The sequence below is a fragment of the Aulonocara stuartgranti genome, assembly GCF_965226115.1.
Source record: "Aulonocara stuartgranti genome assembly, chromosome: 15".
Classification (NCBI taxonomy): Eukaryota; Metazoa; Chordata; class Actinopteri; order Cichliformes; family Cichlidae; genus Aulonocara; species Aulonocara stuartgranti.
The window spans coordinates 3493200-3516604 of NC_138951.1; the positions used below are offsets into that span (position 1 = coordinate 3493200).

A 23405-nucleotide genomic window follows, 5' to 3' on the forward strand; every position below is an offset into this window, starting at 1 on the left:
GTAGTTAAACTTCTTTACACTGACAGAAAGAGTTGTTTCACTGGTCCAGCCTCCTTAAGATCAAGTGGGCTGTACAAGGCCCACATGGTAAAATGAGTTTGACATCCCTGCACTGGACGGAGAACCGAGTCTGTACTAGAGCCACCATATGAATGAAAGAATCATAGACGTATGATAGACTGATTCTTGTTTTTCTATGTTTAATGCCAACCTAGCTGTTTGCTGCAGTCTGCTTAAGCCAAACAGGGTTTATAGGCTAAATGTTAAAAAGGAAAAAATCTCCATATAGCCATCCATCTATGCAACTGACTCCTGGACAGAGAGCCAAACCACACTGTACTTTGCAAAATGTAGAAATCTTCTGTTATGTCAAAAATGGCTACTGCTACATGAGTCCAAGTTAACACTGCAGAAAGTGATACTGGTGAAACTGGTTCACATCTGTGAGCTAACAACGAACCATGCAGGCCGTACTGTTGCTAACGACTAATTTTGACACCAGCTGACAGCCAACTAACCCCAAACAGAGCCAAATCTGGCAGCCATGCACAGGCCTCACATTTGGCCACACGTGGCAATGTGCATCGGTATTTTTAACAGGACGAACGAAACCGGGGTTACCCCGTGTCAGCAACTGTTGTCTTTAAATTTTCTAACCCACACTCCAGCGTGAATTGCTGCATTGTGCGCTCTGGAGAAGAGGTGCAGTTTGTTTGGGCAGGAGGAAGCAGCTATTTACACAAAAGGTGTTGGACCAGCACACGTTTAAGGGCTTTGGCTTGTGTGTGTGTGTGTCTAATGAGGGAGTGTTTAGCTGCGTAAGCCTGTGTATGTGAACATAATCACCCATGATATACAACATTATGGACGGTTCTTAATAGCTGCGTTTTAAGAACAACCATTAATGCAGCTTGTAAAATATTCCCAACACCAGGCCAAACACTCACTTCAGTTTCACCTCCCTCTCGCTCACACACACACACACACACACACCCTAGCTCTCTCTCTCCGCCTTGCTCTGCCCCTCTTGCTTTCCCTCACCTCATTTGTGGGAAAATTTATTTAACTCGTTAAAAACAATTCTCTGAATATTCCCAGCTGAGTGATCAAGCTTCCGTTTTTGTTCTTTTTTTTTCCATCCCTCAAACTTTTTTTTCACCCTCTGTTTTCTCTGGCTTTGTTTTTTTCCTCTCTTCTCTTAAACTAACCTGTATAATGTTGTCAGGACTGCTCGAGAATGAAGTGCTAAGTGTTGCTTTTTATGGGGAGGAAACAGACTGGAACAGCGGGTGCGTGCTTTCTGATGCCTACTAGATGCACACACACACACACACATACACACACATATACATATATATATATGTATATGTACACAGTATATATATGTACTTTAAGATATACACATTTAACCCCTTCCCAACTGATTATGTAAAAGACCTGGTCACTGATAAGATTTTGATCCTTTAAGCTTTAAGCAGGTAGATCATTAGCGTTAGCATGTGCTGCATTTTTGTGTTTATGTGTGTTTGCAGGGTGAGTGGCTGACAGTGTCATTAAGGCACCTTTGGTGAAAATCTGTTCTCAATTGTTGTGGTGATTTCTGCTGTTTTAATTTGGACAGTAAAGGCGCTGCCAGGTCTACCCGCCATGATTCCGTGACCACTAAATATTAACTCCGTTCCCAGGCTCCCCGAACTGCTACATGTGCAAACTTTCTTTTATGCCCCGTGTCCATAAAAAAAGCCCAGCTCACAATTTCTTTTCCAAAATCACGGTGTGTCACAAGTGACGAGTCTTTGTTTAAAGGGTGTGAATAATGTGCCGAAAATTACTCTGTGTTTTTCGAAGCATCGTAAACTAAAGCTCGGTACCTTAGTCATTCTCTGTGTCTGTGCTATGGCTTTTAAAAGTGCAAGTACACTGTAACAAAGAAATTAAAAGGAAAGAAAAAAACACAATAGGGTCAAAAAAAATATTACCAAAATTCAGATTAAAAAAACTTAAAACACAACCACAACTTATCTACTTTTTTAAAGCTTTTACTGACAGTACAAAGGACAAAGCTAAAGATGTAAATTTGAAGACAAATTTAAGCAATAAGCCTGTTGCAGAGACTGTGGGCCTCAAAAGCAACTGTACAACCTCAGCTCTAAGTTTAGACTGAGGAACTGCTAGTAAAGATTTGCCACAGGATCTGTGTTTGTATGTGTGGAGCAAAAGCTGGGAAAAGCTAAAGCCAGACCCTGGAGAGCTTTAAGGATGATAAATATAACATTTATAACTTTACTATATTTTAAAATCAGCTGGAAGCTTGGACAAAAGATTTTGTTCTGTCTCTGTTTTAGTTTTAGAAAAATCGTCAAAATTCTTTTTATTATATTACATCTGATTATTTCTAAGCATTGAATTAATCAAAGCAGTCACACTTTTCGATTAGTGCATTCTCTGTTGTTTTTTCTGTGTCAGCTGCATCCTGGTATTTTGTTAATTTGAGTCTTATGTTGGAACGGGCTCCATTCTGTATTCAATAAGCAAATTTCTCACTCCCTCTCAGTCCCTCCGGGCCCTCTGCTGTCCCAGCTGACAGCTGGCTACAAGCACCTCTGACTCTGGTTTAGAGGATGAGATAAGCTACAACATGATTGGATGGAACTAAAACAGTTTCCGAAGTAAAAAACCGTGCGGTTGCATCAGGAAAAGGGCTGCAAAATAGTAAAGCAAATAGCAGAATGCAATTAGAGGAAATAGAGATTAGTTAAATCCATTTATGATTAAATTTACTAAAATTGCAGCAAGCTTATTGTCCTGCAATAAAATTGCACATAAATGTTTGCCAGTTCGGGATTAGGAGTGCATGATGTTTCGTTACTTTTGCATAGCTTTTAATTTGATTTCCATTGTCTAAAGAGACCAAAAATACATCATGTTGGAATATCAAGGGGTGTAATATTGGTAATAGTGGTGGTGCTGGGACCAGTTTAAACATGGCGTCGACATAGAGTGGAGACTTTGGATTGCCCCGTGGTTCTTTGACCTCAACCAGCAGGATATGCTAATCGCTCATCCATATTCCAGCTAAAATCTCAGTTTGCATGTCTCTGATATCTTTGTTTTGACTCATGTAGGAAAATGCACACGTGTTTGAGTCTGGGCGAACATGATTAGGTGGGGTGCTGGCTGTTAAAAAGAGCTAATAAAGTCTGTTCCCTTTCATTAGCATGTGGTAAAATGGCCTGGCGAAATTAGTTTGTGCGTGTTTAGGTGTAGGTCAGTTTAATAGTGTTTTTGTTAACTAGGTAATATTTCAGGTGCTGAGACAACATGCGCTGGAGTGTATGCCTGTGAGCGTGCGTTCATTAAACACGTGTTATGTTGTTAACAGCACACCTCATTGGCCAAACAAAATGAGGTCATTAAACTGGTGTACAACTGCGCTGCTTGTGTACTTACACTTAACAAAGGCGGGCTTATATTTGTCAATGTAAGGATTGTATATGCATATGTTTGTGTGCGTGTGTAAATAAATACTGTTTTACGTTCATGCAGCTGTGTTAGCATGTAAGATGTTGTCCTGGTAAGTCAGCAAAAGTAACCGTGATTGCAAAGTTAGCATGGAAAACACAAACACACTGCTGTGGTCCAATTGAAGGGGCAGTACCAGTTATAGTTCTTTTGTCCTGCTGTTGGCATTTGGCTCAATCTTTTTTTTAAAATATAAACATTTAATTGTAATTTTACACCACAATGCAAGCTGACAAAAAGAGAAAATTCTATATTTTTATTTATTTATTCAAAGATATAAAGTGCAATGTGAATGAAAACTGCAACTAATGCACAAATAAAACACTCATAGCTGACAAAAAACTATTTGCTATGTCAGAGGAAACAGTCAAAACTAACGTTTTCATGGGTCACAGGTCGTATCGGACTTTGCCCGGGCCATTGCAACATCTTAATTCTTTTCTTTTAAAGCCATTTTGTTGTAGATTTGTTGATGTACTTGTGATAACTGTCTTGTTGCAGGACCAAACGTCCACGAAGCTTTAACTGTCTGAAAAGATGGCCGCATGATTGACTCTGGAGTACTTTGGTATACAGAGAAGGTCATTGGCAGGTCCTGTGGCTGCAAAAAAGGCCCAAATGATCACCTCTCCAGTTGGCACTGGCTGATGTCCTGTGTTTGGTTTTATCAAATGTGTGGCTGTGCGTTATAGCAAAAGATGTCTTCTTTGGTCTCATTTGTTCCAGAGGTTATGTGGGTTTTTTACAGATGCAACTCTGCAAACTTAAACTGTACTGCCATGTTTTATTTTTAACAAACGTGTTCAGTCTTTTTCTAACTGTATTGTCATGAACTCAAACATTTAACATGCTAACTGAGACCTGTGGAGATGCAGGTCTTGGGTTTTTTGTAGTTTCTCTCAGCATTGCAGCGTCTGAACTTGGGTTGAATTTACTGGACTGTCCACTCCTGGGAAGACTAAGACTTATGTCCTCGCTGGCAAGACCGGACAACGTCGGGACCTTGGCGGAGTTCCCGCTTCAAGCCATGCACACCGGCAGCTAATCACACTCACCTGAGCTGTCGATCTCATCTTTGGGACACTACTTGTCTGCGCTACAAGCCTGGCTCCCACTAAAGGTAACCTCTTGTGTTTTGTCTCAAGAAAGAACTAATTACTGTCTCTTCTGTGTGCTCAGGAACTCGTGGACAGGACTGAAAAAAATCTCTCAAACTTTTGTAAATATTCCTGTGTGGACTTTGGAGATTGTTTATTGGGTCCTATTATTGCACTGTTTGGTAAACCTGGCATGTAGTCTTGCACTTTGTTTGTTTTTTCTTACAGTGCAAATGTCAAGCAAATGTGATGTGGTTCTATTATACTCACGAAGATGAAGATGTTTCTCCAGTAAATCTCTCCAAAACCCAAACTAATTATATCTGGATGGATATGAAATACTACAAGCCTGAGGGGAGAAATATGGGAGGGAATCATCTAGTTCACAGCTCCCTCTTGTCTTAAATCATCCCTGCTCTTTATTAGCTTTGTCTGTCTTATACCTTGGAGCCTGCTTGAAGAATTCTTTGGTGGACAGGACTTTACTTTCTTCAGTCCGAGCTATCTCCAGTAGTGCAGGTGAAATTTCTTTCAAACACTGGTTTGCATGTGCAAAACTGCACCCCTTCCAGTCATACCTGTAGTTTCTCATAGCTCAGTTCTGTAATAATTAAAACTGAGACTAGAAGAAAAATAAATCAAACACAGTTACCTGTTGAATGTTTTGACCACTCTCCACCCTTTAAAGTGACAGGAAGGTTAAAAGTATATGTTGCATCAACTCTTCTTTAACAAGTAACTTCAGTTCAATCAACTAGTACACAGACCAACACAGGCATCTTCAGTGACTTAACATTATAAGAGGATACATTGCATTCTACCTACCAGTGTTTTCTCCAGCCAAGTTACCCTAAGAATGACGCTCACGTTGAACAAAGCTACATCTCGGCTCCAATGCAAACAAATGCGGCCTGAGCCGGGCCAGACCAGAGTTTGCATCCCATCACAATAACTTCCAATGTTTGCTTTTTGCTTTGCTTTGTTTTAACTGTGACCACAATCTTTGCCTAACCTCTGTACACAGTAACACTGCAGCTCCTTTGCACAAATTTCACACAAAAAAAAGAATTTAAAAAAGTTCCAGCATTTTGCTGAATTGTCCAACATCCACATTCTTGACTGGTAGTAGTTTTTCTAAAGGAGACAAATGAGTGTTTTGGAGGCATTCCTCAGAGTTAAGTTGTTGTTTTTTGTTTTTGCAGCTTACCCTCTCCTATTGTCACGTCTCTTTTATCTTAATACTTTTTTGTAATATTAGATATAGGTTTGGGAAAAGATAGAAAACCTAAATAAGGAGAGAAAAGAAATGACATTCAGTGCTTACCAGATGCCAAGCGCTCACCTGCTAAGGCCATTTTAGCCCATGTGGTATGTCTCTTGATGCCTCAGACTTTGGCTGTGCCAGAACTCTGACACTAAACTACTAAAAAAACTCAGACACTTGGATTGAAGGTTGTGAAGGTCTCAGAGGAGGATACCTCAACATGTTCCCAGGTCAAATTAGAATATGTGCTTCATTTTTTTCTAATGCAGCTGGCACATGAAAATGTATATAAAGGTTGTTGTGTATCTAATCCTCGCCCATCTTCCACTGTAGCTTCTAGATGATTGAAAACTGTGATTTGCAGGAGGGATTTTTAAAAGCACTGTAGGTTAGCTCCTCCTACCGTGCTGAAACAAAATCACTCTTTTCAGATGTGTGCAGCACCTTGTGTACAAAGTATAAAATCTACAATCACGAGGGAAACTTTTACCATCTGTTAATGAAGGCGGATGGAGCTCGCCTTTAAATTAGTGCAACTTTTATGTCTGCCTTTAATGAGTCATACGCCATGTGTGCCAATGTCATATGTAAGCTTGGGTCTTTCCCGTGGTGCATGCCTTCCCTTCTTCCAGTGCTAATGTGCTAATCTGCTGTTTAGTCCAACCAGATGGATTTCTCCCCCCTACGTTGGGGGGAGATGGTGGAGACAGAGGGGAGGAAGGAGGGTGCAGAGGAAGTTACCTGCAGAGATCTCCACTCATTAAAAATCCCTCCGCCTAAATTACACACCCCACATTTAAGCCCCTACCTTGCCTGTCTCCCTGTCTTCCAGTCCTTTTCCCAGGATCACCAAGAAAAGAAAACAGTTACTAGGCAATGACAGCTGTAGGCAACCAAACTCTGCATCTCTATCTGCCCTCCACATTCTTTTCCTTCACAGCTCAACTTCCTCACAATTATTCGTTCACATCCATCTAGAGCTAATGTCTGACAGCTAGCTCGAATAGAGTCGTCATACTTTGGCATCCACATCACAGGCCTGTTGGCATATGCACTGACTTCACATAAAACTAACACATTCCTTGCTGTTGATGAAAATAAAATAAGAGCTGGAGATGAAAGTTAGCAAGATCTGAGCGTTCGATTGATTTACGTTTAGAAACATAGTATGTAAAGAAATGGAAAACACGCATGGAGGCCAATCAGAGAGACCACACATGCTCTATTTACCAGAGGTGTGGACTCGAGTCACATGACTTGGACTCGAGTCAGACTCGAGTCATTAATTTTATGACTTTAGACTTGACTTGAAAAAATGTTCTAAGACTTGTGACTTGACTTGGACTTTTAAACCAATGACCTGGGACTTGAATTGGACTTGAACCGGTTTACTTGAAAAGACTTGATATTTTACCCCAAATATAAAATTTAACATGCATATTATATAGAGATTGAAAATGTGACGTCATTCACGGGTAGAACCGCAAAGGATTCTGGGAATTCGTGGCAAGCGGTACTAGCGCATGCAGGGTTTCAATTGAAATCAGTCACACAGCGATAAAAAGAAACACAAAAATGTCAAGAAGCTGTTGTATTATTAACTGCAATAGCCGGTCGCATGACAGCCACGGGAAGCCGACGGGTAAAGAGATCGGTTGTTATCGGATTACGTCGTTGAAGAGAAATTGTTCGAGCCATGTTTCCGAAGTAACAAAGACGCGACGGATGGCCTGGATTGCAGCCATTCAAAGATCAAATATAACGTCCCAGAACCCTCCAGCTCACAGGTTAGTCTGCTCCAAGCATTTACACGAAGGTCAGTCTGCTGTTGTAGTTAATACGTCATTTTCATAACATAATTGGTGATATAGGTTACAAGCAAGTCTGGCGCTGAACAGAAATTGTCGCGCTATGCTCCTTTATTTATTGTGCATAAATAGTGAATTGTCCTGACACAATATTGCGTTTCGCTTCTGTTATTATGGTACATTGACAAAAACACATACTTTTATTCACAGGGTAAAACAGGTTTTTTGTATCACTAATTGCCCAGTACGATTACAGCATACAGTATTATTGTCACTGCTACATTTCTGTGATGGGTACCAGAAATTATTTCCACTACTAATTAATTACCGTTGAGCTCAAAGGTCCTATTAATAAACGGTTAACGAATGTGTATTTATGACGACGATTTGTGAGACTGGTAAACTTATAATACGTACGATGGTCTTTCGTTCTACACGGTGCATTTCAAGGTCCTGCACCCATCCGTCGGTAAACTGTACCTGGGCTTGTTGCAGTGACCTGAAGTTACTAAACTTCATGAGTGTATGCACTCACTCCAAGAACCGTATGATTATAAATATGCATATAAATATGCTACAATGAGATAGCTGACTTCATCTAACTAGCAAATGTTGTCCAGGCTACGTTGGTGATACAGTTTTTTTTAATGTGTATGATATTTTTGTCATGTGATTTTAAAGCTGGTCCTACAACCGCATCCAAGAATAACATGCAGCTTATCTCAGAACTGTCGGTGAAAATTATTCTTGGAGCTAGGTTTAATTGAGCTGCATTTTAAAGAGGTGCAATTTCACAATTTGTGTATATTTTCTAAGTTCACTATTTTGTCATGTGTTGAGAAAAACACAGATTTTAAAATTACATGGTCTAATATTTACATTTAGCATATAACTGCAACATTATTTTTTCGGTTTTTTTTTAAAGACTCGAAAGGACTTGAAATTCAAAGTTTCAGACTTGTGACTTGACTCGGACTTTTACACCAGTGACTTGAGACTCGACTCTGACTTGCCTGACATTACTTGAGACTTGACTTGAGACTTGAGGATAAAGACTTGAGACTTACTTGAGACTTGCAAAACAATGACTTGGTCCCACCTCTGCTATTTACCACATGCATGCATGCACATGCTAACAGCTCTATTTCCTATGCCCTCTGAATGTCTATCAAGTTCAGACCATCATGCATGAGTGCATTCAACAAGAACGGGGAGCTGTAGGGGCACGGGCATGATGAGAGATGATGGAGGGATAGGTGGAGGAAGGGTTAAAATCTTCCTGGTGGCGACAAATAAATGAAGTCTGTTTAAAACCCGATTAAAATCCTTGTGCTTTATTGTTCTCCTTTTAAGTGGTCTGTTGACAAAAGTCAAGTAAAAAAAAGAGAAGAGGCATAAGACGAGAGCAGCCCAACTCTGTGAGTCAGCGCTGATACCGACGAGACAGTTTAACAACGGAAAAAGGGAAGTCCGCAACGCTTGCTGAGAATTCCTGCATATTATGAGAGAAAGGGACAGTGAGAGATGTGAAGTCGCTGAAAGCCTTCATATCAAATGTTGAACTCGTTGAACATGTGACCAGAGTCAGACACACACACACACACACACACACACACACACACAGGGGCTTCATCTTTCATCGCAAGACAATGATCTCTTTTCCTGGACTGTCTACACACTCACACACTCAAAACCAAAACCGCAGGACTAAAAATGGGTCCTTGTCATAGTCCATTAGGAGTAAATTTGCTGTGTCCACAGAGTTGTTTCTCTCTTTCCCATTTCAGCCCCTTTCTCTGTGTTTTGATTGCTCGCTGGATTTGGTCCTCTCACCACCTCGTCGTATTTAGAAGGATTTAGCTGCCACCATCAGCCACACGGCGGTCTGATCGACAGATAACATCAGCCGATGGTTTCCAAATGAGCAAGTGAGCGCACCCCGATCCATTTTCCTCCGGTTTGTCTTGATACGTAGAGAGGTGCATTTATTGGTTTTCATTCCAACGTGTCGTCTTCTCTTTCCTTGGCTTTCTGCTGCTCTCTTTAAGGCTCGAAACCTACACTAGAAGCTAAAATTGAGCAAAAAGGTCCAGTCACAATAACACCAGCTACAGAGCAGAGTCCTGAGTAAGTTTTCAAAAGAAAAAGAGAAATAAAGCTATACTCAATCACTTGTACAGTGTTCTGAGTTTTCTTTGGATCCTTCAGATAACAGTTGCATGTGTACTAAATGTTATTTCACCAATTTAGTTTTCAATATTTTCCAGTTTTAGTGATGGGTATAAGTCGAGCTCCAACCAAGGCTGAAAAATAAAGCCAGCACAACATTTTCTCTGTCTACTACTAGACTGTGTTGAAAATGCCCAAATTTACTTAAGCCGGGCAGAAATAATGGATTTGATCTCTGCAGAGAATTCCCACTTTCATTATGGGCTGTTTGGGGGAATCTTTTTTAAACTCACCTGATTCAGGGGTGTGGGCTGCTCTGATTCTGACAGCTGGATCCCAAAACAGGCGGTTTACCTGCTAGATTTCTGTTAAGGCTTCATCTCTCGCCTCTCTCTGGTTGTGGACTTTTTAATGCAATAATCTAGGATTTGTTGCACTAGCAGCGTGCTCCTGTTTTAGTCATTGAAGCTCTGCTGTTTCTCTGCTTGCTAAAGTTAGCTGATAACTTAGCATTTGGCTATCTTGTCCAAAACAAGATGGCGACAGGCCATAATAGCAAATCCACAGCTTCAGCAGGGATTCACAAAGAAAACTTCACCATGCTATATTTACTGGCATAAGACATTTACCCACAAGATGTCTTTTGGTGTCTGGGGGATGATATTAGTGATGTGTCACTCCTGACTCCTGACAGTGTTACTGTTTGAAGTGCCATATTTGAACCCAAACCACAATCTCTTCCTGAACTTAACCAAGTAGTTTTTAGTGTCTAAACCTAAACAGCCAGTGAAAAAAGCAAATTAAAGAGTGCATGAAAAAGTGCAAAACACAAAGGTCTCAACAGGACACAAACCACAGTTTCCTGGCTGACAAACCTGCGACTTATGCCACCACCGCCACCCCCTGTAACATCATAATGCTGGCCGTAGATTACGGGACCATTATGTCTTGGCACTCAGCATAGCCAAGCATCGAGGCAACAATGCCAAATGAGAACTTGTGTGTAACAAGGCGACGCACTTGACAAAACAGCACTGTGTAACAATCTGAAGGAATTGGTCACAAGCAAATCTGCAGATTTAATATTGTTATTGGATCTTTTTGGTTTACTCTGGATTGCAGCATTTTTTATGTCATATCCGGCTATTTCTAAGTAACCGTTTCACATCTGGAGAAATCTGCTTCTTTGTTTTCTTGCTGAATCACATGAGAATATCATGCCTCTATCAATATGAAACTACTGGAGTAGAAAGCAGCAGCCCTGGCCCTCACTTCAAAGGTTAAAGTAATCTTGTACTAATGAGTGTTTACTCCTAAGTGTCATGTAAAGCTAAGCTAACATCGCTTACAGGTAAAAGAAACTTTGTACACCAAGGCAGACTGCTACATTATCATCGCTGACATGTGACAAACGTATTGTGGGTTTTTCTCTGAAGCAGTGTGTGAGGAGAGCATAGGCCATGCACACTCCTGCACCAAGGTCAGAGATAGTTGCTCTTAACATTTCACTTAACAATACACTTATTTGTTTTATCGTTGCAGTGGTGCATATTATTTTTCTCTCATTGTTAACTGTTACCAAACAACATCTCCACTCTTCCAGTATATTTAGCACAAAGTGCAGCTATTCAGACAAAGCTGAAAACACTGTTATTCTCACTCATCACCATCTCATACAACAGTGGAGTTGCCGAGCAACTCACAGGGGAAAACATCACGACTGGTCTCCGTTGCTAAGTTTTAAGTCGACTGCTTCATAGAGTTAAGGTTTCCAAACATTTTCAAATCAGGCCCACATTTTAAAAATGTGTTTCTTGCCTGCTTGGCCAAGGCTGATGAAATCACATTAAAACTCAGCACTAAAAAGGCATTTAAGGCTGTAAACTACAGTTAAGAGTCCAAGCTGTAAGTCACAGGTCAGACCATGGCCCCAGCTTCAAAAGAGAAGTCAATGTGATGCGCTACGTTGACAGAAAAAAAGCCCAGACCAGCCTTCAGTCTGTCTATTTGTGCGTTGGTCTCTTCAAATTATCTTTGGGTGCAAAGGATTGTGGGTAGCTGCTGACAGCATGGCCACTAGTGTCCTACAGAATATTCATTTTCAGTTAAATTCATTTTTATTTATATGGTGCCAAATCACAATAACAGTCGCCTCAAGGCGCCTTACATTGTAAGGACCCCGCTCTGAGCAAGCAGTTGGTGACGGTGGGAAAGAAAAACTCCCTTTTAACAGGATGAAACCTCCAGCAGAACCAGGCTGCCACGACCAGTTGGGGGTGAGAGGAGGAAGAAAGGATAAAAAAATGTTTATATTGAAAAACAATAAAATTGCAGAGAAGAGCACAAAGATAAATAGGTGAAACTGAACACTGGCGAAAAAGATGGGAAAATTTAGTGTATTACAGACATGGGGGTAGAAGGGGATATAAATGAAAAGGCAGGGGGAAGACAGTATAAAGAGCAGGGATAAAATATCATTATGTTGTTAAAGGCTGCGCTTGCCAGTAATAAGATGCCCAGATACTCCGAGGCTCCAACATTTGTGTTGTACTTTGTCCCAGGACTGTAAACACTCATTCATCAATGTGCAGCCCAAGAGGCCGCCTGTCATAATTACCTGCCCCACTCGGAGCCCATTATGAAAGGGAAACAAACTGTCACATACACCAGTAACTGTTCCTGTGACCTCTAGTAATACAGGGTGTTGTTAATAAACCTATAAATGCTGTTTACATAGCCAAGTTAGAAGACATGGACAGTGATACTCCCTGACAGTAATGCCTGCTGTTCGTCTGTCTAACCAAAACACTTTTTCTTGGCTCACTGATGGAAGGAACTTTCTGAATCTGAGCCTTCATAGTACCACACGGTCAGGACACATTTAGGCTACGAATCTGTGATGTAGATTCTTTTTGAGCTGCAGCTTTGGGATTCTTTGGTAGAAGATGTGCGTATGCATGTGTGTTTGTACTTGTCACACAGGCGCTGCTGGCCTTTCCATCAAATATACAAGCAAAATAGATCCGGTCTCTTTATAGGTCTTAAGATCTCTCCATCATGAATACAGTGTTCCCTCATTTATCGAGGGAGTTGCGTTCTAAAAATAACCAGCGATAGGTGAAATCCGCAAAGTAACCAACTTTATTTTTTACAATTTTATAGATGTTTTAAGGCTGTAAAACCCCCCACTACACACTGTAAACACTTTTCTCAGACAGGCATGAACATTTTCACACTTTTCTCTCTTGTTTAAAAGCTCTCAAATGTCAAACCTTCGTAGAAAAATAAGTCCAGTATTATAGAATGAAACCAAAGACACCCGCAGGAGCCGGTGCAAAACGTTTCGTCGAAAGTGTTGAGCTTGTTGGGGAGAAAACTTACAAACATACAGTACAGCACTTCAGAGTCACACTGCTAATGATTGAAGATTTATGTAAATATGACAAGCTGAACGCATTCTGTACTGTACAGGAGACACGGCACAAGATTGATTGACAATGGTCTACAACCAATCAGGACACAGAACACAATGCGCTAAAAAAAAACATGCAAAATTGCACAAAAAAAATCGGTGAAACAGCGCGGCTGCGAAAGGTGAACCGCGTTATAGCGAGGGACCACTGCATAGCATTATATATTTCATAGACACTTGAAGTTTACTTACAAATTTAAATGTCAGTGCTTACTCTTTTGTTGTTTTTATGTTTTGAAACAGAAAATTCTGAGAGTGGAGATTTCCAGTATTAGAAATGTGGCACCTTGTATTTAGAGTATGAAGTATACACTCACCTTTACTGGGCAGTAACTGCCCAGTTTGCTATTATCAAACAGCAGAAACAAAATATATTTTGGCATGCAGACATGGTTAAAATTCAATTTTATTTATATAGCGCCAAATCACAACAAAAGTCGCCTCAAGGCGCTTCATAGATACAGAGAAAAACCCAACAATCATATGACCCCCTATGAGCAAGCACTTTGGCGACAGTGGGAAGGAAAAACTCCCTTTTAACAGGAAGAAACCTCCGGCAGAACCAGGCTCAGGGAGGGGCGGCCATCTGCTGCGACCGGTTGGGGTGAGAGAAGGAAGACAGGATAAAGACATGCTGTGGAAGAGAGACAGAGGTTAATAACAGATATGATTCAATGCAGAGAGGTCTATTAATACATAGTGAGTGAGAAAGGTGACTGGAAAATGACCTGCTGAAGTTCAAAAATAAGCATCAGAATGGAGAAGAATGGTTGTTGGTGCCAGATGGACACCAACTGCTCAACTACTGATATTTTCTTGAGTTTATTTCTAGAGTTTATTTTCAGTGAGCGGCAGTTGTCGCCTTGCTAATGCCAGAGTACAGAGTAGAATAACCAGGCTACTTCAAACTGTTAGGAAGGCAGCAGTAACTCAATCAATCATGACAATCAACATATACAGAAGAGCATCTCAAAATGTACAAGAAGATGAACACCGGTGCTGCTCCTGTCGGCTAAGAACAGGAAACCGAGTCTACAATTCACACGGGCTCACCAAAAACGGACAACAAAAGATTGAAAAGATGTTGCATGGTCTGATGAGTCTCAATAGTGGAGTCAGAATTTGGTGCTGACCACATTAAAGCATGGATTCATCCTGTCTTCTGCCAATGATTCAAGCTGCTAGTGGTGTGACTGTGTGGGGAATATTTTCTTGGCAATTTGGAGCCGTTAGTTTCAGTTGAGCACAGTTTAAACACCACAGCTTGACTGAGTATCGTTGCTGGCCATGCCTGTTCCTTTATGATCACAGTGTACTCAAACTTTTACGGCTCCTTCTACCAGGATAATGCATCATGTCAAAAACCTCAAATCATCTTGAACCTGACAACCAACTGCCCTCAAATGGCCTCCACAGTCACTGAATCTCAATCCAACAGACCACCTTTGGCATTTAGTGGAAACGGGAAATGTGCATTGCAGACATGCAGCTGACAAATCTCAACTTTGTTGTTATTTATCACTGCAAAAAAAAAAAGTTCAGATTTTATTCACCCCACATGGAGGTTAAAGGCCAATATCGAGCACAGGGTACAGGTAAGTGAACACTCTCACTTAACTACCCAGGTTTGCCAGATCACATAAAAATAACCCGTCCAATGATCCATTATCTCATCTCTGTCAAATTAAACAACACACAAACAAACATCATGGTAGCGTGATGTCAGCAGGTGTGGTCAGTGCCATCCAGCTGCATCCTACTTGGCGGGTCATGAGCAACATCCTCACTGCCTCATTAACAAATCATAAAATCCTCACGTGGGCATGTGTGGCTTATGTGTTTGTGTTTGTTGTGTAAGTGTGTGGGTGCGAGACAATGTTCAGAGGGTTAGTTCATGTGAAAGATGAAAGACGAAGCTCAAACTGAGTCAAAATGTCGAGCTTTCTGGGGTAATTAAAGGGCTTCGGGCTGTTGGAGTCTCAGATGGTGTGTGAGAAGAATTATATCCACCACTCACAACCTTCTGTGCTGTATAAATGATAAATGGGTCACAGATTCACAGATGGGCTACTAAACAGCTGACTGATAAAGCAGAACATTGAGTAATGACGAAGGGCCGAATGGATGAACGCCAAAACAGAGCTCAGTCCTGTTCTCTGCTCTGTTTCATAAAACTACACAAGTAGGAATGTAATAATAATATTCCAGTCTTTAAACATCAGTCTAAACCATATTCCTTGTAAATTCTTCAGCTTTAATATCATTTTTCTGTCGGTATATGTGAGCCATTTATTTGCCGCCTTCCCCATCCACAGTCTGTTAGCAGCAGTCAACATCTTTGGAGTTTATTTGGAGCCACAACGACACGTGGCAGTTTTGTAGGGATGAAAAATATCCCCCAGCACTTAATATACGTTGCAACCCTATAGATGTGAATTCAGAAACTTTATGTGACACACACTCTTACATGTGTGTGTGTTTGCACGACTAGGCTATAATATGTTTGGTGGGAGCAGGATGCCAGGCAGTGCCCTTTAAAGGCTCTAATGTGGCGGTGGTTTCATGGTGGTTGGCACAGATCAGCAGGAAGAGGGCAAAGAGAGGGGTATTTAAAAAAAGAGGTAGAGAGGGGAGAAGAGGGATCTGGTTTAAAGAAAAAGAGCTATAGTTACACAGGCACACCGCAGGCATCAAACTGTTGTGAAGATATGAATTCCCACTCTTTCTCCGCGTACTCGCTGCATCCCTCTATTTTCTCCATCCATCCCTCACTCTGGGTCAGCGGCCCATTCACAGTGCGGTCCTGGGGTGATCAGAGTGGACCCTGCCCTCTCTCACTCTGCTTTCATTCTCTCTCCATCTTTCATCCCATCTTTTCTTTTTGCAGCGGGGTGGGTGGGTGGGGGGGGGGGGGTGCAAACAAAACAGTCATACTTCCCCTAAACTCATCTTTTATTAATCAGACCTCAGCAGTGTGTCAGGGGGAAGAGTGACGCACATGGGTTTGTGAGTTTAAAACGTGCTCCGTGAACACACACTCAAACACACACACACATACACACAAGAACATGCAACTGACCACTGACAAATGCCTCGGGGTGTTTCATATTTCCTCTGCTGCAAAACAGACCATCACAAAAAAACACCAGAGCTCTTTTTGTGTCTGAGTATGTGTCAAAGAGAGAGACGGAGAGAGAAGGAAAAAGAAATTAGTGAGACAGATGACTTGAAAGCACCGCACGACCACCTCCCTTCTGTCATTCATAAAGCCTCCTTCACTCTCTTCCCTTTTTTCGATCTCCCTTAAACACACAAGCGCGCACACACAAGCACACACACACAAGCTCACGGGCAGAGCGGATATTCTGGGTGGTGTTATTCCAGGTGTGGAGTCGTTGAGGTCTCCATGCTGTGACCCTGTTATCCTGGGAAGAGGGAGCGTATTAGACGCATGCAGGGAGAGGAAGAGACTCTATATCAAAAACACATTTCTCCCCGAGGCTGTGTCACTGCAGACACACGGCTACGAACCCAGCACATACTGTATATAAAAGCATACGTTTCTATGTACTCATGCGTGAAGGTGAATGCTTTGCATGGCCAAAATCTACTGTCGGATATTATTGGTCACTATCAGTAAAAGGTCCTGCGGTACATGAAGTGACAGGTACAGTCACAAACTAAAGCCCTCTGTCAACAAGCCAAATAAACAAACAAACAAAGGGCTTTAACTTGTGACATTTGATAAAGTTTGCATATTTTAAAAATGCTCTTCAGTTCAGTTTGTAGTGGAGATGTACATCTTCTGAGAAGTGTTCAAAAGGAAAAAATTAACAATAAAATATCTGCCCCTCTTTTTTAGAATTCAATCCAGTTTTTACTGTTTTTCTTTTATCGTGCATTTACTGGGATGCAAACAAGGATAAAGCTGATACTATTTTTGTTTGCATCACTTTTCACTCTATGCATTATGGGTAGCGTATACACACAGCCTCAACTGACTGAGACTCACTCTGCGCCTGGAAAAAACAGAAAACAGATTTTTCTTACACCAAACAAAAGTAAGCAACGAAATGTATTAACCTGCAGCTGACAACCAAGAAATTGCTTCTGTTGTTTCATATTGAGCAAAAATGGATGTTAGAGACATTTATGTGTGTGTGTGTGTGTGGGGGGGGTGTTATTAAACTGATGTGGATAAAAGTTCCTTAGACCTTTTGATGTCTTGAATTTCCTTTAGAAATTGTTCTTTCTCTCTCCAGCTAAAATTGTGTAATTCAAAGCCTCAGAAATGCTTAAAAATAGTAAGCACCAGGCACCAGGCGAAAAACACCGAAAACACTGAAACACTTATTCATAACAAGGTAATAAAATCCCGTATATACATATATATGCTTTCTGTGCGCTATAATGGAGACATTCCTTAAATACAGTAATAAAACAGCGTTCCTTACATTTGCGCTAAATGCTAGTTAGTGCTGGCCTGAGCGCTGAGCGCAGGCGGGGAGGAGAGGCAGGCTTAACGGACGCCTTCGCCGCCAATCCTCAATTTTAACGACTTTGCTCTTTGATTAAAAAAAATGCTTAAATGGTTCCAGTTGAGCCAGAGAAAGAGAAAAGAAATAAAACTCCAACATCTAAGAGATGAAAATAACCGTTGTTCTCCAGTTTTAAGAGGCACGTGTGCTGGGTTTGGCCTGAGACGCTAGTTACGAGCTGCAGATGTTTGTATGGTTTTTTATGATTGTTGTTATTTTCAAATTGCGGTGTTTCTATGATGAGCTTTGCATTCGTTAGCAGAGTGTGTGTGTTGATGTGTGTGAGTGCGTGAGTGAGAAAGGAGCTTCCAAAAAAGAAAACCCGAGTATTTTGAGTTTAATTAACCATAGTTCTAATCTGTGTGCTTTTTAGCAGCTTATTATGCAATCTGATCGCAGGAAGCTGTAGTGGTGATTGCACACGATGATAGACTATCTATATATGCACACACACACACATAAAGTTATATATTTCAAAATTATGTAACAGGAAACAAGTAGGGTAATCAAACCACTACATACAATCCTTCCTTCTTATGATCTCATGCACACCCATACAAACACACACACGCACACACACGCCGCTCAGATGTTCACGTGGTTTTGCGGGTTACAAGAGGAGAAAAGTTTTCACCTCTTCTTCGCTGGATGAAGAAAAACCATAAAAACAGCACCTGCTCGCTTGTTCTCTCTCCATCCCAACTGCGCCTCCCACCCTCCCCCTCCTCCGTCTGTCTGTCTTTGAAGGGAGCAAAAAAAAGAAGCCAGTGAGGTAATGAGACGAGCTGTTTGGCCGCTTTCTAACGGCATTAAAAACATTACATTTGCATCTTAAAATTGATTGGACAGGTAAGGGTTTGGCGTCTTCCTCGAGGCCGCAAGATGGGGTCAACAAAACCTGCCAAGTTCAAATATCTTCAAGCGGTAGGGCATTAATCACTGCACATGAAGGCTATGAGGTGATGAAACGCAGATCACTGGTGCATCGCTGTGGAATCGGACCAGGTTGTCTTTTGGATACGAGAGATGCTTGTTTAACAGTGTGTTCAGTGCCAGAAAATGAACTGTTTACTTCCACAAATTATGACTATGCTTTGTAATTAACAGACCTTAGATCAGCCCGAGAAACATGTATAACTGCGTCTCCTGCTGACTTGGATAAATACGACTGGAGCCAATCCTGTGGAGCTGTTGACCTCTGTTGACCTCCCTTGAGCTCAGAGACAATTACTTACAGCACCGCTACATAAAGCGCTCAACAGACAATCAGGAAGGACCGTTTTTATTGTTAAACTCCTTCGTTTAGCTTCCACAGTTTAAAGTATAAACCCAAGATGCAAAAGGCTAACATCCCTAAAGTAAAAAACAAAACAAAAACAAAACCCTGTCCCTAATCTTGAGAAGTAATGACACATCAAATGTGCTCTCATTGGATAAATCACTCACTGACGCTCTTTTATAAAGCGGTGATCCCTGGTATGACATTCCTCAGACAAACTTAGCTGATAATAAGATCAAAATATCCCTCTTATCTGTCTCTCTGAAATGCATGTTCACAACGTGGTTTAAACGCCACAACACCATCAATTTGTCTAACGGCATCATAATGGCACCAACAGAATAGTTTTAAGGCTTTGTCCTCTGCCCGTTCCAGCCTATCATGAGGCTGCAGTCTTCTGTTCTCAATCCATCGAGACAGTATTTACCATCATCAGCTAGAAATGATGACAAAAGCTAGCAATGAGTCGTAATTCATCTAAAGAAGGGCAAACCAGGTCAGCAAACCACCTGTGAGTGTCAGCTTGTGTCTAAAAAATACGCATGAAGAGGTTTAAACGGGTAGATGTCCTTCAGGATTTGATGTAAATTACTTTAAATTTGTTCATCATGGACAGACTTCAGACTAGTTGCAAGTTTAGTTACAATTTTTTATCGTTGTTCCAGTTTTGCTTCCTCTCACCTCCCTACTCTAAACACTCCTTTTTTTCTTAATTACAATAGTAAATTCTTATGTTGAACCCTCTTCTTTTGTTTTATCTGTAGACAGTGAGATAATTATACCAAATAAGTTTCAGTTTGATAGCATGAAAACAATAATGTGATGTGTGTAGCAGCAGCCTAGTAAGCTGAGCAAAGCATTTTTTTATCTCTGAATAAGAGGATGACTCCCGCTGCTTCGGGCTGTAACTCAGAGGTGCACAGAGCCATCTGTCTCTCTCTCTTTCTGTCTTTGTGTGTCTGTTGCGCTTGTGCAAATGAGACAAGCTATTGCAGCCAGAGCAGGAGTTCAACTATAATAGCATCCGAGGCGCACAGAGGCCTGAATAAACGGCGTCGAGACCAGAACCGGCTCGTAAAAAGAAAATCAATAAATGTCATAGATCCGTCAACTTCTATCAAGTGTGTCAGTAAATACCACATTTTGAATGGAAGGTTAACTTTATGAAAGAACGCGGGGGTCACTTCACTTGGATGACGAGTGATTCTGGGCCAGCATAAGCAGGATACGCTCGGAGGGGCCCCGGTCGTTTACTTTGCAGTGTTGCTTCAACTGCAGATAGGCACGGAGTTCAAGTCATGGCTGTTCTTAGTGGAGCCATGCAGAGGATCCAGCAGTTCTCGGACTAGGGTCTGCCTCCCCAGGACATGCCGGATGTGTAGCAGGGACCCTCGATTCTGGAGGGAAACAGATGGCTGAAGATGAATGTTGCACTTCTCCCCGTATAACTACATCCATCTTTGTGTACACCACTGCATCTGTGTGATGTCTGTCGTTTTGCTCAGATCAGCTGTAGCACTAAAACCCATGTCCTCTGGAAAGATCAGTGTGACACATTACAAAACTGTGGAAAGCTATCACTCCCGAAGCTTATAAAACGCACTGCGTTACCGCTGCCTTGTACGGAGGTCTCTCCCCACACGCACACAGAAAGAAACTCACACACCTTCCCTGCTCTCATGCCACTTCCGCCATAAAATGCCTGGCAGTGTTCCACGTGCCCATTAGCAGGCGCTAAATAACTGTTAACAATGTATTACCCAGACTCCCCTGTTCAGGCACTTCTACCCTTCCACGGGTCCCTTCAAAGCTCACAGGTAATTATGTCAAAGGTTTTTAATAAACAGCTGAGGCTACTTGGTGCAGCGGGTTACGCCCACCTTCAAAGTGGCAAAATCTGTCCTTTAGATAAAGTTACAAATGCGCAGGGCTCTGATTGGCTGAAGTCTTCTCAAAGTCGTTAAAAGCCATCAGGTAACCCCGCACCTGCATGTGACCGGGTAATTAAGGATAATGCTTTAAACTTGACTAAAGGATATAGTCAATCACAAGTGGACTGAATATTAAGTCCATTAAACCGAAATGCTGTTAAGTATTAGTATTTTTGTTTATTTCCCAAATTAATTACCTTCGTCCAATATCTCACAAACTGGAGACTAAAGGGAAGGATAATAAATCAAAGCAACAGCTTGAGCCTATTATAGCGGCACCGACAGCGTTTCACGTATGGAGGCGAAGCCTGCCGCTATAACCTGTGATTTATATTAAAAAAAAAAATATATATATATATATATATATATATATATATATATATATATATATTTTTTTTTTTTTTTTTTTTTTTTTTTAAGCTACATTAGAAAATGGCCACACGTTAATATGTGCTGATGCTTAAAGCTTACACCCTGTTTAAAAAATGTTTTTATTTTATTCATTTTATTTTATTTCATTTTGAACAGTTTATCCTATCAGCCTCGGGAAATGAAAAACTGAAACACTTAACAAAACTAGCAGGGCAACCTGCCAAACTTAGTTAAAACAGCGTAAATAATACATTGTTTATTTATTTAATCTTGTAGCCTGACTTATATGCAAAACGCAGTAATGTTAAATGAAGTGTGGAGCTGCCGGATAGAAAGGGGAAAATAAAAATGAATAAATACATTAAAAAAAATGTTTTTAAAAAAACCGTCGAATAAAAACAAAAAGGTCACTAAAATGTGCAGAAAAATTTCTGTGGGAAGATATTATTATGAAGAATATCACACAAGCATCAGATAATATAAAAAAAATAATTTCATAAATAAATATCGCATGACTTACCAATGTTTTTGTATTACAGTGTAAATACACTGTTGCGACGAAACACAGTATGATAACAAAGTTACGATAATGTGATAATAATAGTTACAGTGCTCTGGAAGCAACGACATCAGTTTCACGAAACAGCTGTTTCAAAAATCAACAATACCAATCGAAATATTCTTATTATTCTTATTCTTATTATTGTTGTTATTGTTATTATTATTAAATAGTATGTATTTCATGAAAACGATGGGAAAATAATGTGCACTCTGTTAACGATCAGCCAGCCAATTAGAATGTTAGTTTCTTCTAAAAAAAACAAAAAAACATTTAACTTACAAATAAAATCTCAAATACATAAATAAGGCAGTCTTTATGAAAAAAAATCCAATTCATACAGAACCTTTGTTCACGAGTGAAGATTTTCAAAACAAACTTAAACCGGTTTAAATTACTACTTAAACAATGTTGAGATTACGATTGTGAACACATTCCTGTTAAACTGGAAAAAAGAGGGAAATCCGTTTGGTGCTGTTACTAAATTCTGCCCCTTTTTTCTTCTTTTTTTTGTTTTGTTTTTGTTTTAAGTACATCTGTTTACATGCGTTTTTATTGGTTCCGAGGCTGGTAAGGGAGCAAAAATATTCGCTTTAAAGTTTTTTTTTTGACAGTGTCAGGTTAAGTCGGGAGGCCTGGCATCGACTACAATCTAAATTTTGTTTTAAACAAATGTTAGCCTCTGTAAATGTGACGGAATTATAAATAACCTACCACATTTAAATAAAAAAAACGCCAAGAGGAAGAGAAAGAGGCAGATTTTGATCTGATATAGCAAAAGTATATAGACAAGGAATTTCTCCTAATGTCCAGATATTTACATTAAATTTGCGCCAACAAACGGCGGATACGTGACCAACAAGCCAGCAGAGGCCCGATGTTCACGCTGATTTTGGCGAAGGAGCCGAGGAGGTAAGCTGGAGGCTTAAATACTGTTGTGAATAATGGCATTTTGTACTTTCTAACTCCGACAACAGCTCAATAAATACACCAACAAATGAACAGGTTCATTAGTTTGGCACATTTTATGCAAACGGCAGCACGCGCGGTGCATATTACTCTTGGAATAAATGGCGTGTTTAGGTCTGAAAAAGAACATCAAGAACTAAAGAAACCTGTACACACACACACACACACACACACACACACACACGTAGGCTCAGTGCTTTGTTTATTTATAGCCAGCTTCTCCCCTCCATATCTCACCGCCACACCAACGCGCATTCCCGGCGTGACCGCGCTCGTTAACACGGCCTTGAAAATGCGCACGATTATTTCCACGCCTGCAGTAAGAGCGAGTCAAACTCATCCATGTATTTTATCCAGCTGGTTGCATTCACTCATTTCCCCCTGTATTTCAAACATATTCCCAAATATTTCATTTAGCTACTGTT

The 23405-nt window shown here is 40.7% G+C and overlaps 1 protein-coding gene across 1 annotated transcript in view; it reads right to left on the reverse strand.

The window, feature by feature from the left end:
• LOC309689557 (hormonally up-regulated neu tumor-associated kinase) overlaps nucleotides 1-23405 on the reverse strand; it is a 120513-nt gene that overhangs the window by 21073 nt on the left and 76035 nt on the right. The gene's annotated exons all lie outside the window — the stretch shown is intronic.